This window comes from Rutidosis leptorrhynchoides, chromosome 11 (genome assembly GCF_046630445.1).
Source record: "Rutidosis leptorrhynchoides isolate AG116_Rl617_1_P2 chromosome 11, CSIRO_AGI_Rlap_v1, whole genome shotgun sequence".
In the NCBI taxonomy this organism is placed as follows: Eukaryota; Viridiplantae; Streptophyta; class Magnoliopsida; order Asterales; family Asteraceae; genus Rutidosis; species Rutidosis leptorrhynchoides.
The window spans coordinates 118,505,957-118,521,621 of record NC_092343.1 but is presented as its reverse complement, the minus strand read 5'-3'; positions in this window follow the sequence as shown (position 1 = coordinate 118,521,621).

Sequence of the window (15,665 nt, the reverse complement as noted above, 5' to 3'; positions counted from 1 at the left end):
GTGAAACCGGGGGCTGTTTTGGTTTGGATAATTAAAAACTATGATAAACTTTGATTTAAAAGTTTTTCTTCTGGGAAAATGATTTTTCATATGAACATGAAACTATATCCGAAAATCTTGGTTAAACTCAAAGTGAAAGTATGTTTTTCAAAATGGTCATCAAGATGTCGTTCTTTCGACGGAAATGACTACCTCTTTAGTAATTGACATGTAACTTAAATTTCTGACTATAAACCTATACTTTTTCTGTTGGGATTCTTAAATTAGAGTTCAATATGAAACCATAGCAATTTGATTCACTCAAAACGGATTTAAAATGAAGAAGTTATGGGTAAAACAAGATTGAATATTTTTGATCTTTTTAGCTACGGAAAATGTTTAACAAATCTATACAAATCATATCCTAGCAAACTTATATTGTATTATACATGTATTCTAATATATTATGTAATCTTGGGATACCATAGACAAGTATGCAAATGTTTTGACATATCATATCGACCCATGTATATATATTATTTGGAACAACCATAGACACTCTATATGCCGTAATGTTGGAGTTAGCTATACAGGGTTGAGGTGGATTCCAAAAATATATATACTTTGAGTTGTGATCTAGCCTAAGACGTGTATACACTGGGTCGTGAATTGATTCAAGATAATATATATCGATTTATTTCTGTACATCTAACTGTGGACAACTAGTTGTAGGTTACTAACGAGGACAGCTGACTTAATACACTCAAATCTTTAAAACATAATAAAAATGGTTGTAATTATATTTTGATCATACTTTGATATATATGTACATATTTGTATAGGTTCGTGAATCGACCAGTGGCCAAGACTTACTTCTCGACGAAGTAAAAATCTGTGAAAGTGAGTTATAGTCCCACTTTTAAAATCTAATATTTTTGGGATGAGAATACATGCAGGTTTTATAAATGATTTACAAAATAGACACAAGTACTTGAAACTACATTCTATGGTTGAATTATCGAAATCGAATATGCCCCTTTTTATTAAGTCTGGTAATCTAAGAATTAGGGAACAGACACCCTAATTGACGCGAATCCTAAAGATAGATCTATTGGGCCTAACAAACCCCATCCAAAGTACCGGATGCTTTAGTACTTCGAAATTTATATCATATCCGAAGGGTGTCCCGGAATGATGGGGATATTCTTATATATGCATCTTCTTAATGTCGGTTACCAGGTGTTCACCATATGAATGATTTTTATCTCTATGTATGGGATGTATGTTGAAATATGAAATCTTGTGGTCTATTGTTACGATTTGATATATATAGGTTAAACCTATAACTCACCAACATTTTTGTTAACGTTTTAAGCATGTTTATTCTCAGGTGATTATTAAGAGCTTCCGCTGTCGCATACTTAAATAAGGACAAGATTTGGAGTCCATGCTTGTATGATATTGTGTAAAAACTGCATTCAAGAAACTTATTTCGTTGTAACATATTTGTATTGTAAACCATTATGTAATAGTCGTGTGTAAACAGGATATTTTAGATTATCATTATTTGATAATCTACGTAAAGCTTTTTAAACCTTTATTGATGAAATAAAGGTTATGGTTTGTTTTAAAATGAATGCATAAAACGAATGCAGTCTTTGAAAAACGAACTGAAGCGACCCGTCCTAATCCATCTGAACGAAGTCCATATCGATTATAAACGATTCACAACAGTTGATTACATCACGAGGTACATGACCTCTATATGATACATTTTACAAACATTGCATTCGTTTTTGAAAAGACAATCTTTAATTTCATCAAAAGTTGACAACATGCATAGCATTTCGTAAAATATCTTACTATAATTGACTTAATAATAATCTTGACAAACTCAACGACTCGAATGCAATGTCTTTTAAATATGTCATGAAAGACTCCAAGTAATATCTCTAACATGAGCAAATGCACAGCGGAAGATTTCTTTCGTACCTGAGAATAAACATGCTTTAAAGTGTCAACTAAAAGGTTGGTGAGTTCATTAGTTTAACATAAATAATCATTTCATAATTTTAATAGACCACAAGATTTCATATTTCCATTTCTCATAAACATACGTCCCATGCATAGAGACAAAAATATCATTCATATGGATTGAACACCTGGTAACCGACATTCACAATATGCATATAAGAATATCCCCATCATTCTGGGATCCTCTTTCGGACATGATATAAATTTCGACGTACTAAAGCATCTGGTACTTTGGATGGGGCTTGTTGGGACCGATAGATCTATCTTTAGGATTCGCGTCAATTAGGGTGTCTGTTCCCTAATTCTTAGATTACCAGACTAAAAAGGGGCATATTCGGTTTAATAATCAAGCCATAGAATGTAGTTTCATTTACTTGTGTCTATTTCGTAAAACAGTTATAGAAGCAGCGCATGTATTCTCAGCCCAAAAATATAAAGGGTAAAAAGGCAAATGAAACTCACCTAATGTATTTTGTAGTAAAAATACATATGAAGACATTTAACAACTGAACAATGCAGGGTTGGCCTCGGATTCACGAACCTATATCATTTGTATATATATATATTAAAACATTTAATTGTAACTGAACCAATTTATTTATTATATCCTTAATTTATATATTATGTATATCTAATTTGTGTATATATTCAAAATGTTTAATATTTATATAGTTATATTGATATATATTTGATTAGTATCTTAATAAAAATACCCATCATGTTATATGTGAATATTTATATAAACTTTATTAATTTGATTAAAAACATACTTACAATCCTAATAATATCTTTAAAACTTTTATTTTCATATACGTAATTATTTTTAGTAATATTGATATAGATAATGCTGATAATAGTAAAATAATAGTTTAAATGAAAACAAAATAATAATTTTGGTAAAAATAATCTTAGTAATAATAATAACTATATTAATAATGATAATATCGGTAATTTTTAATATAATGAATAATTTAATAATAATAATGATGATACAAATAATAATTTTTGATGTTAATACTTAATGCTTATTAATAATAATAACAATCTTTTTACGAAAGGTAATCTTAATAGTAGTGCTTTTGTTAATAATAATAATACGTCTAAAATGATACCGATACTAATATTAATGATAATTTTAATGGTTATAATACTTATAATAATACTAAATGATAATATTAATAATAATAATAATACTACTTGATAATAATACTATTAGTGATAATAATATTAGTTATAGCAATATTATTGATAATAGTCATAATTGTAATTATAATTATGATAATAATAATAATTGGTGACAAATACTTTCATTGGTAACCATAATAATAATAATAACTATAATACTAGCGATAATCATAATACTTATTAGTAATAGCAATAATTAGTAATCAATAATAATAATAATAATAACAATAACAACAACAACCATAATAATAATAATAATAATTATAAATATAATAATAATAATAATAATTATAATAATAATAATAATAATAATAATAATAATAATAATAATAAAAATAAAAATACAAATACAAATTTTGATATGGAAACTACCTCAAAAGAGGCCTTAAAAAGAAACAGCCGCAAACAAGATTCGAACCCCCAACCTCTCGTACACCCGCTAACACTCAAGACCATTGGGCTGTTGCCCATTTTCTGAATATATTTGCATCCCATATAAATGTGTATCGATTATTTTTCTGAAAACATTACATCTTCTCCATCAAAATCCAATAATCAAAATGTCACAGAGATTATGAAAACAATTACACAATTTTGTTCAAGACTTATAATCAACTCGTATAACATAAAATTTGTGTGTTATTTATAAACAAGACAAACAACAACAAAAAATAAAAATAAATAAAGTATGCTGCAGTCGCTGATTTGCAAAAAAAAAAAAATAATTGAAATCGAATTAGAGAAAGTTTGAGACCAAGCTTATAACATAAAATAGATTTTAATCCACTCCTATAAACTATTGGTATCGTAAATTGCAAGTAATTCGCAACAACAAACTTGAATTTCTTCAAGAACAAAACAGTTGACTTTTGTATTTAGAAGTTTGACTCCGAAATTCGAATTCGTTAGTTAAAATTTAGACTTGGGACTTTACAGATAGATTAAACGAACCCTTTCTAATAGAATTACATTATTAGATTTTTGAATAAGACTCGAATTCGATATTTGGCTAAAAAGGAGAAGATTAGAGAATGAACGGGTTTTCTTCTTATTTTTCTTTTCTGTTTTCCCTTTCTGATTCGCAACAGATAACCATATATGATTTGTAATCGAATAAGTAAAATAGTATTAAGATTTGTAATTTAGTGAAAAGGATCGACACTCAATCACAGACCAACAGAAAAACAAGAGAGTAAATAACAGATTAAATAACGGGTAATATATTTATTTTTACATTTATATAATTAGTCTTAATATAATATTTATCCATATCTGTATTTATCTATATATATAAATTATATATATTTATATATTTGTATCTATATATTATAGTTAATCTTATTCATTAATATCAATAAATATGTCTATAATATTAATAATACTGTTAATATTATAAATAATAATAACAACATCTATAATAATATAATAGTAATAATAATAATAATGAGAATAATAACTATAAAATTTATAACAGTAACATTATTAATAATAATACTAATTATAAGAATACTAATATTGTTAATAATAATAATAATATTAATAATAATAATACTATAACAATTTATATATATCAAATTCTTATCTATTGGTTATATAATTAAAATAATATCAATAACGCTAGTATTGATATTAATATTGAAAGTAATAACAATATTATTATAACAATTATATTTAATTAAATTCAATATATTAGTATTACATATTAGTGATTATGTAATATAACTATAAAATTTACATTACATAATAACTTACATCTTAACATAAATTACTGTATACATATAATAATTATTATTATATATAGAAATCATATTATATATATATATATATATATATATATATATATAATTTCATTTTGAATTACACTTAATTATTTTATATCTTATTTACATACTTAAATCTAATGTTTAAATTATATATTTTTTTTTAGTTTCAAATTATTTTATATACATACATTTATATATATATATATATATATATATATATATATATATATATATATATATATATATATATATATATATATATATATATATATATTTACAACAATTGTTCGTGCATCGTCGAGTAAGATCCAATGGGTAGTTAAGTGCATGAATTTATTTTTACATGAAACGTCGATTTACTTAACTTGTCGATATCCATTTTCTAAGTTATCTATATTTCATAATTTCACTTTCACATTAAATAATATGAAAGCTAAATAGTTATCTTATCAAAAGTCACGAGACAATTATTGTAAGGCATAAATTGAAAATCAAACGGGAATCTCCACTGACCCTTGTCTAGTTTCCGTTAATTGGCACTTTTGTTCTTACTTGTAAATTACCTTACTAATTATTCTGAATACTGTTAAAAGGAACAGATTTCCTTAAATCATAGTGGATCCCTTAACAGAGACTCGTAATCATAAAATGTATCTGATAAATCAATCATTTGATATTATCTTCTAGTCCCATCGATAATGATATTGAAACAAATACGTTCATGTATAGTTTTACACGTTTAATACCTCGTTAATATTCTCAAGTTATAATATATAGATATACGTGCATATACATATTCATATCTAATTAAATAATGGTTCGTGAATCGTCGGAACTTGGTCGAGGTTAAATGAATGTATGAACATATTTTAAAATCCTTGAGATTCAACATTACAGATTCTGCTTATCGTATCGAAATCATATAAAGATTAAGTTTAAATTTAGTCGAAAACTCCCGGGTCATCACAGTACCTACCCGTTAAAGATATTTCGTCCCGAAATTTGAGTAAGGTGGTCATGGTTAACAATAAAAATGTTTTCATGATGACAATTGAGTTGATAAATAGAGTTTTATCATCATTGAGCAACACAGACAAAATAATTCGATTAATCGAAGAGCACGAATGAAGCTATCACAAAAGAGTGAAATGAATAAATGAAGTTTCGTTTTAAATTTTGACGTTGCCTGGGTTGAATTTAGAAAATAAGATGCGTCTTAACTTTTGAAAGAGTCTGGTTTGAATTCCGAAATTCAAGGGATTTAAAGAAAATCTTCGAAATCTAAAAGATTTGACTCTTCGGCGAGTAAGGAAATTAAGATCTCTATAATTAAATACGGTGATCTGCATCAATTACTCTGTCTGATATTTCCATTATAAATTAAACTCTTCCCGTTCCATAATTTTCACCATTCCTATACTTTCTTTCATGGTTCTCACATCCACAAGATTGTGAAAATGCTTAATCCAGTTCTGATCCTTGTCCTTATCCTGACTATTGCAACAATCATTCTCCTTTTCCAACTTCCACCGGAGGAATCTGTTTTCTTTTACTTCGCCCTAGGGGTTATAGTGTTTTTAATTCTTCCGTGTCTTTATGTTGCGATAAACATTGATATACACGGTCTGTAATTTCCGTGTTGTTATTGGGCTTTATATCTCTCCTTATATTTCAATGTCCCTATTTCTATTTCCTATAATCACTGTTATCCACAGCTAATACTCCCTCCTATTTACGGCGATTTATACTCCACTTTCTATTTCGGAGCGTTGTCCCTTCGTTTCTTCTTCTTGTGATTGGGCATCTCTTGTAATGGTCCAGAACTCGCGGATATAAGTTTCAGAATGAACATTGTTAATGTTCTAAGAAGGGAATGGTAATGGCAAGATCTTGATTTGTTAAATTTCCAGAATACCCTGGAAAAGACCGAATCATCAAGGAATATTTTCTTATTTTTTTTAGAGGTTTAAATAGAATACAAGAGTCGTGTAACATTGCACATGATGATGTTAGAGTCTGTGAATCATCACGTTTCATTAGAAACTTAGCATGACTTACTGTAATATAATCACGTTGATCAAGTGTCATTATATTATACTAACTCATGCTTCAGTTCCCAACATTACTCCAATAACATTCATATTTTAAGCTCGAAAGTTTACAGAATATAGAAACTAACAGTTTCTATATGATGTAACACTGATAGCACGAAGAGATTAATGATTTCAGAAAAGAATAGTTATAAAAATATCTTCAGAAATATGGAGGATATTTATAATGAAAGATATGATGATATCTTGGAATTTCTAATATCGAAGGATGGTGAAGAAAATTTTGTCCGCAAGAGTTTGGAGTCAAAAGCAAGGTATTCGTTAATGACTTCAGCAGATACAGAATCATTTAGATTCTTTGAAATCAAACTTATTCTTTATGATTTGTCCACGACTTCCTTCATAGTTTGCTCAATCAGTTTTTCAGTTTCAAACTTTTTCTGAGCTTTGCCAACCTACAATTCTTTATCATCAACTTCCGATGATTAAGGTCATTTACGGTTGTCTACGGTTTCTGCTGCTTCATTCAGCTTTTTCAACATTCAGAGTATTTGATTTGTAGACTGAGTGCTTTTCAGGATTTCAGATGAAAGATCATAATTCTAAGAGATAAATGTTATACGTATACATATAACTGTTGATATAGAAACACTGCGAGATGTCGAAATACTGATTGCTGATTCCCGTAATTTGTATGGCAATTCGTGTTACAAGTTGCGGATGATTATATGATAGGGTTTCAATGAATAAATATAATGATTTATCAGAGAGATTTAAACCAATAAGCAACGAGGTTGCTGGTACGTCTGCTGGTAATATGGTAGAATATGAAAGGTTCTCCGGTAACAATAAAATAGCACGCATATATATCAAGGTTATAATAAGGTTGTTTCGAACGAAAAGTCAAATTTATCTTGCTGGAGATGTGACAAAATTCGCTACTTTGAAAAGAAATTGCAAAGTTAATTTTGGTAATAACAATGCCAAAGGAGCTAGCACAGATACGTTTCAAACGTTTACTCAGATTTCGAAAGTTTTTAGGCGCATAACTATATGCATAAGTCTTTTCTTCCGTAGATGAAGTGTGGTTGGTTCATCCTCTCGATTGAGATGTTTTCAAGAATCATGAAAGGTTTGGACGCAGATTGTAATCGTCAAGATACATATGAGGTTTTAGGGTGAAATCAAGTGGCAAACTTGAAGATTTGTTTAGTTTCATATGTTATAATCAATATTTTAATTCATTTTAATTGTCCAATGTTGGTAGTCCTCGATTGATAGTCCACAGTTAGCAATTCAACAATTCATATATAATTTAATATATAATATTCGAATTAATTAATACGTATCGTGACCCGTATTCGACTCAGACTTGATCACAACTCAAACTATATATATTATTGTAGATCCAACCTCAACCCTGTATAGAGAACTCGATCATTACTGCATATAGAGTGTCTATGGTGATTCCAAATAATATATATAGATGCGTCGATATGATATGTCAAAACCTTGTATACGTGTCCCGATATTTAAAGTGCGTAAAATAAATAACAGAAAATAAATAACGATAAATAAAGTGCGTAAAGTAAATAACAGAAATTAAATGACATAAATAAAATTGCGAGAATGTAAATTGCGATAATTAAATTGAGATAAATAAAGTGTAATCAGTTAGCTGGGAACAATTAGCTAGGAACAGTTAGCGTGGATTCTTAACAAAATTTCTCATAGTTAATTTGTTTGTTTCTAACAAATTTTTCTTTGTCAAATGTTTTCTTCATTATGCCACTTGTTGGATTCTGATAAATCAAATTCCCAATATGAAATTGGATGAATATGGTTATTCTGTGGTGAACGAATTTGTATATCGATGGATGTAAGTAGGATAGTAAACGACTGTTGAATCAGCTTCGAAGAATGTACAGTGTAACTAACTAATGTGAAATCTGAATATTCCTCGGGTATTACCTACCCGTTAAAATATTTTCACCATTAACAGGTTGTATAAAAGAATTTTTAATTACAATCTTTATGAAAACATATATACATATATATTTTCTTCAGATGTAATCATGGATTTAATGAGTCAATGTGATATTAAACTCATCAGATTTACGGCTAAAACTAGAGTACATAATCTCTAAAACATTAAAGATCACATAATTGCCATGAGGGACGAAGATAGTTTATGTAGAACGATTCGTAGAACGATGATTATATTCGAGGTACCGAATGAGACGTTGAGGCGTGTGACATTGAAACCTTGGGTTGTTGGTGGTAATGGTATTGATGTTGTTGCTGAAGCTGGTAAATTTTGCACCATAATCTGCAAATTGATTACTCGAGCGCGAAGCTTGTTGACTTCTTCCATTATTCTTGAATTATATTGTATCATAGAATTCATTTAAACTTATGCTTCACTCGTACTCTTCGAGTAGTCGAATTATCTTATCCATATTACTCAGCCATAATAAAACTCTATTTATCAGCTCGTATTCATCATGAAAACAATTTTATTGTTAGTCATGACCAACTCACTCAAATTTCGGGACGAAATTTCTTTAACGGGTAGGTACTGTGACGACCCGGGAATTTCTGACCAAATTTAAACTTAAACTTTATACGATATTAACACGATAAGCAAAGTCTGTAATGTTGATTCTCAAAAATTTTAAAACTGTTTTTCATACAATCAATTTAACCTCTACCATTACTGACGATTCACGAACTATTACATATAAATAAATAAATACATATATATTTAAATATATAAATATACATAATACTTTGAATTATAGTTTGATTTAATATATGATTTAAATTATAAAATAATATAAGAGATAATAAAATTTATTATATAAAATAAATCTATACATATACATAAAAAGTATATTAAATATATTTTTGTGATTTCGAAGTTATTTAGTAACAACGGTAAAGCACAATTGTCATATTGATTAATAATAAACGAGTTAAAAAGAAACTTATGTAATTTTAAAATAAACGGTGAGTCGAAAATGAGTTCTATAAATTTTACGCTTATTAAAAGTATATTTAGGATCTAATTATTTAATTTCAATTTTTTTATATATTTCACCCATAAATGAGAGGGACAGTTGATATAATTTTTGTTTAATAGTTAATGACTGAAATTTATACCATAATGACTGAAATGATTAAAGTTAATTATTGTAAAAATTTAGAATTTTTGTGAAGACTTTTATCCGTCCTTGATTAACAACAGAGTACAAAATTATATCCGTAAAATCTGGATGTCGACTAGGTTGACAAAAATTTTGATGGCTTTCTATTGAGTCTGTGACATTGCTTTTGTTTTATTGTATCCACCAGCTCATTTGTGCATTTTATTTAGAATATAAGTATACATATGGATATGCATTAGAAATAGGAGAAAAACATTCATCTGTAGTTTCATTCTATTAATATTACCAATTTTTATTCTTTTCTTTTGCCATCATTTATGTTGCTCGAAGAACACTCAAGATAGCCAAACCCGTTATCAACTAAACATCATCGAACCACCGGCCACCACCTCTAATCAATACCACCACCACTCGCCACCAAGGTCCTCCACCGAAGCATCTATGGCCACCATAATCATACACCACGAATCACCATTACAACAACATCTTTACCTCACTCTTTCTCTCTCGTTCTTTTCTTCGTGAATCCGAAACCATCACCACCGTAACCATTACCACAACACCTCACGGCCACCATTCAACACCACCTTCCATTGTCTCTCTCTCATCTCTCTCTCTTCGTTGAAGTCACAAAACCACCATGAGCAAAGACCACCCACCACTACCATCGTGAAACGACCCGTCCTTATCCACCTGGACAAATCATCAACATCTGGTCCCATTGCGATGATCGACTCCAAGTAATGTCCTTAAAATGAGCTAATGCACAGCGGAAGGTTTCTTTCATACCTGAGAATAAACATGCTTAAAAGTGTCAACCAAAAGGTTGGTGAGTTCATAGGTTTATAGTAACAGCAGTTATCAATAGTTTCAATAGACCACAAGATTTCATAATCATAAACATAATACACTCGCAAGTCTATGTAAAGCATTCTAAGTGGTTGAGCACTTGGTAACCATACTTAACTATTAAAAAACGTCGCATATTCCCTTTATTATGAAATCTCACTACACCGTACCAAGTGTAGCCTACAAAACGAAGTACTGTGCAACTGTTGAATACTGGTCGTCCAGTCCGGTTGGGGTTGTCAGGCCCGATAGATCTATCAACAGGATTCGCGTTTACAATAACCATGTAAATAGTAGTTACCAAGCTACAGGGAAATATGCCAGTGGTACAACTCAACGTAGAATGTATTTTAAGTACTTGTGTCTATTTCGTAAACATTTATAAAAGCAGCGCATGTATTCTCAGCCCAAAAATATATATTGCAAAAGCAATTAAAAAGGGAGCAAATGAAACTCACCATACTGTATTTTGTAGTAAAAATACATATGACGATATTGAACAAGTATAGGGTTGGCCTCAGATTCACGAACCTATATCATTTATGTATATTAATACACATAATTGTAATCAAACAAATCTATATATATTTGGTTATGTATTAAGATTTACTATTTATATATATATGATTCAATTTAAAATATATTTAGATGTTATTTGTAACTTATTTATAATAACCTTTTATTAAACAAGGTAGTATTTAATATTAATATAGATGTACAATATATTTTTACATAAATATCCTTTATTTATTAAGGTAATATTTTTAATACTAAAATAGTGACAATAATAATAATAATAATAATAATAATAATAATAATAATAATAATAATAATAATAATAATAATAATAATAATAATAATAATAATAATAATAATAATAATAATAATAATGGTAATTGTAATACTACCTCAAGGAAGTAGCCCTAAAAATAATGCACAAGTTCAGGTTTGAACCCGCGACGTCCCGATAATATCCTTAACCATTGTGCTACTAGATCGATCTTGATTTAAACCCCATATTTATTTTATTTAACCCATCTTTCCATCCTTAACTATATCTCTTAAAAAAAAATTGTTGTCCTAAGTCTCGAACCCTTGACCTCTAGTCCGACACCCACACCCTTAAACCATTGAGCCATCTGTTTCTTTCTATCTCATATCATTTCATATAACTTATTAACTTAACGTATCTGTTTCTCCTTCATCTTCGTAAACTGAAAGACCCGGTCGATAACAACGATTGTCATCATCTTCTTATGACACAACATCATCACCTGTATACGTTTTAACAGCCCAGAGGTCTTGGCCGAATAACTCACAGATTATACGGCCCAAATAGCAGGGTGCATTATTTGGCCCAAGTAGAAAACAAAAAATATATATATATAACAGCCCAAGTAAAAAGCTCATGGCTCGTTTGGTTTTTTTTTTTCCAATTAGTTCGCCCGAGTAAAAAAATTATGCAGCAGCTAGATTATTATTTTATCATTAACCTTATTTTATCCACCTCATCCAACCACATGTGCCTATCATTATCAAGTTGTTAGAAAAAGAAACTTTACGATTTGCAAGTGGTTTTGTGACTCTAGTATTCGAACAACATCACATCTCTATCCTTGATATCTTATAATTATTCCTTTCATCACTAACTTGTTACCATCATCTTTATCTATTCCAACGTCCTCGTTCTTCATCATACTCCTAACATCATTATGGTTTCTAATTTTTCTCATCATCACTTGTTATCCTCTTCGTTTACAGCAATAAAACTGGACACGTGCAGAATATGGTTGTTTGTTTCGGTGAATTCATGTTGGACAACAGTTAGTAACATCAAGTGAGACAGAAAGTATAGGCGATAGCTTTGAACCGTTGCGAGTTACACAAAAAAAAAAATATATATATATAAGAGAGAGAGAGAGAGGAGAGACACGAAAGAGATGGTGGTAATAGAGGTGGGTCTCGTGGATGATGGATTACGATGGTGGCGATTGTGATGGGTCTTACGACTGTTATATGGTGGTGTGTGGTGGTTGAAGACTGTAACAGAATCACGAAGACAGGAATCCAAAAGCAAAGAAAGTGAAGGTGGTTTAGTGTGTTTGGGTCTCAGTTTTAACAGTAAAACAGAAACAGTATTTTAGGTGATGTGGGTGGTGGTTTATGATGATTGATGATGTTCTTGTGGTGATATAGTGGTCTTCGATCAAAACCGAATAGCAGCTGCGATTCATGATGGGGTCCGGTTTGGTCTTTAGCTCGAAACAATAAAGCACTAAAAAGAAACCATGAGGTGTTCGATGGTGTGATATTAGGTGATGAGGTAAGGAAGAAGGGTGGTCGAGCATGGTTATTGAAATGTCCCGTTCTTATTGATTAAAAACGTTCCATATTAATTGATTTCGTTGTGAGGTTTTGACCTCTATATGAGACATTTTTCAAAGACTGCATTCATTTTTAAAACAAACCATAACCTTTATTTCATAAATAAAGGTTTAAAAAGCTTTACGTAGATTATCAAATAATGATAATCTAAAATATCCTGTTTACACACGACCATTACATAATGGTTTACAATACAAATATGTTACATCGAAATCAGTTTCTTGAATGCAGTTTTTACACAATATCATACAAACATGGACTCCAAATCTTGTCCTTATTTTAGTATGCAACAGCGGAAGCTCTTAATATTCACCTGAGAATAAACATGCTTTAAACGTCAACAAAAATGTTGGTGAGTTATAGGTTTAAACTATATATATCAAATCGTAACAATAGACCACAAGATTTCATATTTCAATACACATCCCATACATAGAGATAAAAATCATTCATATGGTGAACACCTGGTAACCGACATTAACAAGATGCATATATAAGAATATCCCCATCATTCCAGGACACCCTTCGGATATGATATAAATTTCGAAGTACTAAAGCATCCGGTACTTTGGATGGGGTTTGTTAGGCCCAATAGATCTATCTTTAGGATTCGCGTCAATTAGGGTGTCTGTTCCCTAATTCTTAGATTACCAGACTTAATAAAAAGGGGCATATTCGATTTCGATAATTCAACCATAGAATATAGTTTCACGTACTTGTGTCTATTTTGTAAATCATTTATAAAACCTGCATGTATTCTCATCCCAAAAATATTAGATTTTAAAAGTGGGACTATAACTCACTTTCATAGATTTTTACTTCGTTGGGAAGTAAGACTTGGCCACTGGTTGATTCACGAACCTAAAACAATATATACATATATATATCAAAGTATGTTCAAAATATATTTACAACACTTTTAATATATTTTGATGTTTTAAGTTTATTAAGTCAGCTGTCCTCGTTAATAACCTACAACTAGTTGTCCACAGTTAGATGTACAGAAATAAATCGATAAATATTATCTTGAATCAATCCACGACCCAGTGTATACGTATCTCAGTATTGATCACAACTCAAACTATATATATTTTGGAATCAACCTCAACCCTGTATAGCTAACTCCAACATTCACATATAGAGTGTCTATGGTTGTTCCGAAATATATATAGATGTGTCGACATGATAGGTCGAAACATTGTATACGTGTCTATGGTATCTCAAGATTACATAATATACAATACAAGTTGATTAAGTTATGGTTGGAATAGATTTGTTACCAATTTTCACGTAGCTAAAATGAGAAAAATTATCCAATCTTGTTTTACCCATAACTTCTTCATTTTAAATCCGTTTTGAGTGAATCAAATTGCTATGGTTTCGTATTGAACTCTATTTTATGAATCTAAACAGAAAAAGTATAGGTTTATAGTCGGAAAAATAAGTTACAAGTCGTTTTTGTAAAGGTAGTCATTTCAGTCGAAAGAACGACGTCTAGATGACCATTTTAGAAAACATACTTCCACTTTGAGTTTAACCATAATTTTTGGATATAGTTTCATGTTCATAATAAAAATCATTTTCTCAGAATAACAACTTTTAAATCAAAGTTTATCATAGTTTTTAATTAACTAACCCAAAACAGCCCGCGGTGTTACTACGACGGCGTAAATCCGGTTTTACGGTGTTTTTCGTGTTTCCAGGTTTTAAATCATTAAGTTAGCATATCATATAGATATAGAACATGTGTTTAGTTAATTTTAAAAGTCAAGTTAGAAGGATTAACTTTTGTTTGCGAACAAGTTTAGAATTAACTAAACTATGTTCTAGTGATTACGAGTTTAAACCTTCGAATAAGATAGTTTTATATATATGAATCGAATGATGTTATGAACATTATTACTACCTCAAGTTTAGTAGGTAAACCTACTGGAAGTGACAAGAAATGATCTAGCTTCAAAGGATCTTGGATGGCTTGAAAGTTCTTGAAGTAGGATCATGACACAAAAACAAGTTCAAGTAAGATTTTTACTCGAATTAAGATAGTTTATAGTTATAGAAATTGAATCAAAGTTTGAATATGAATATTACCTTGAATAAGAAAGATAACCTACTATATATAACAAAGGTTTCTTGATCTTAGATGATTACTTGGAATGGATTAGAAAGCTTGGAAGTAAATTAGTAAACTTGAAGGGATTTTTGAAGTGTTCTTGAAGTGTTCTTCCTATGATGATTATAGCTTGATTCTT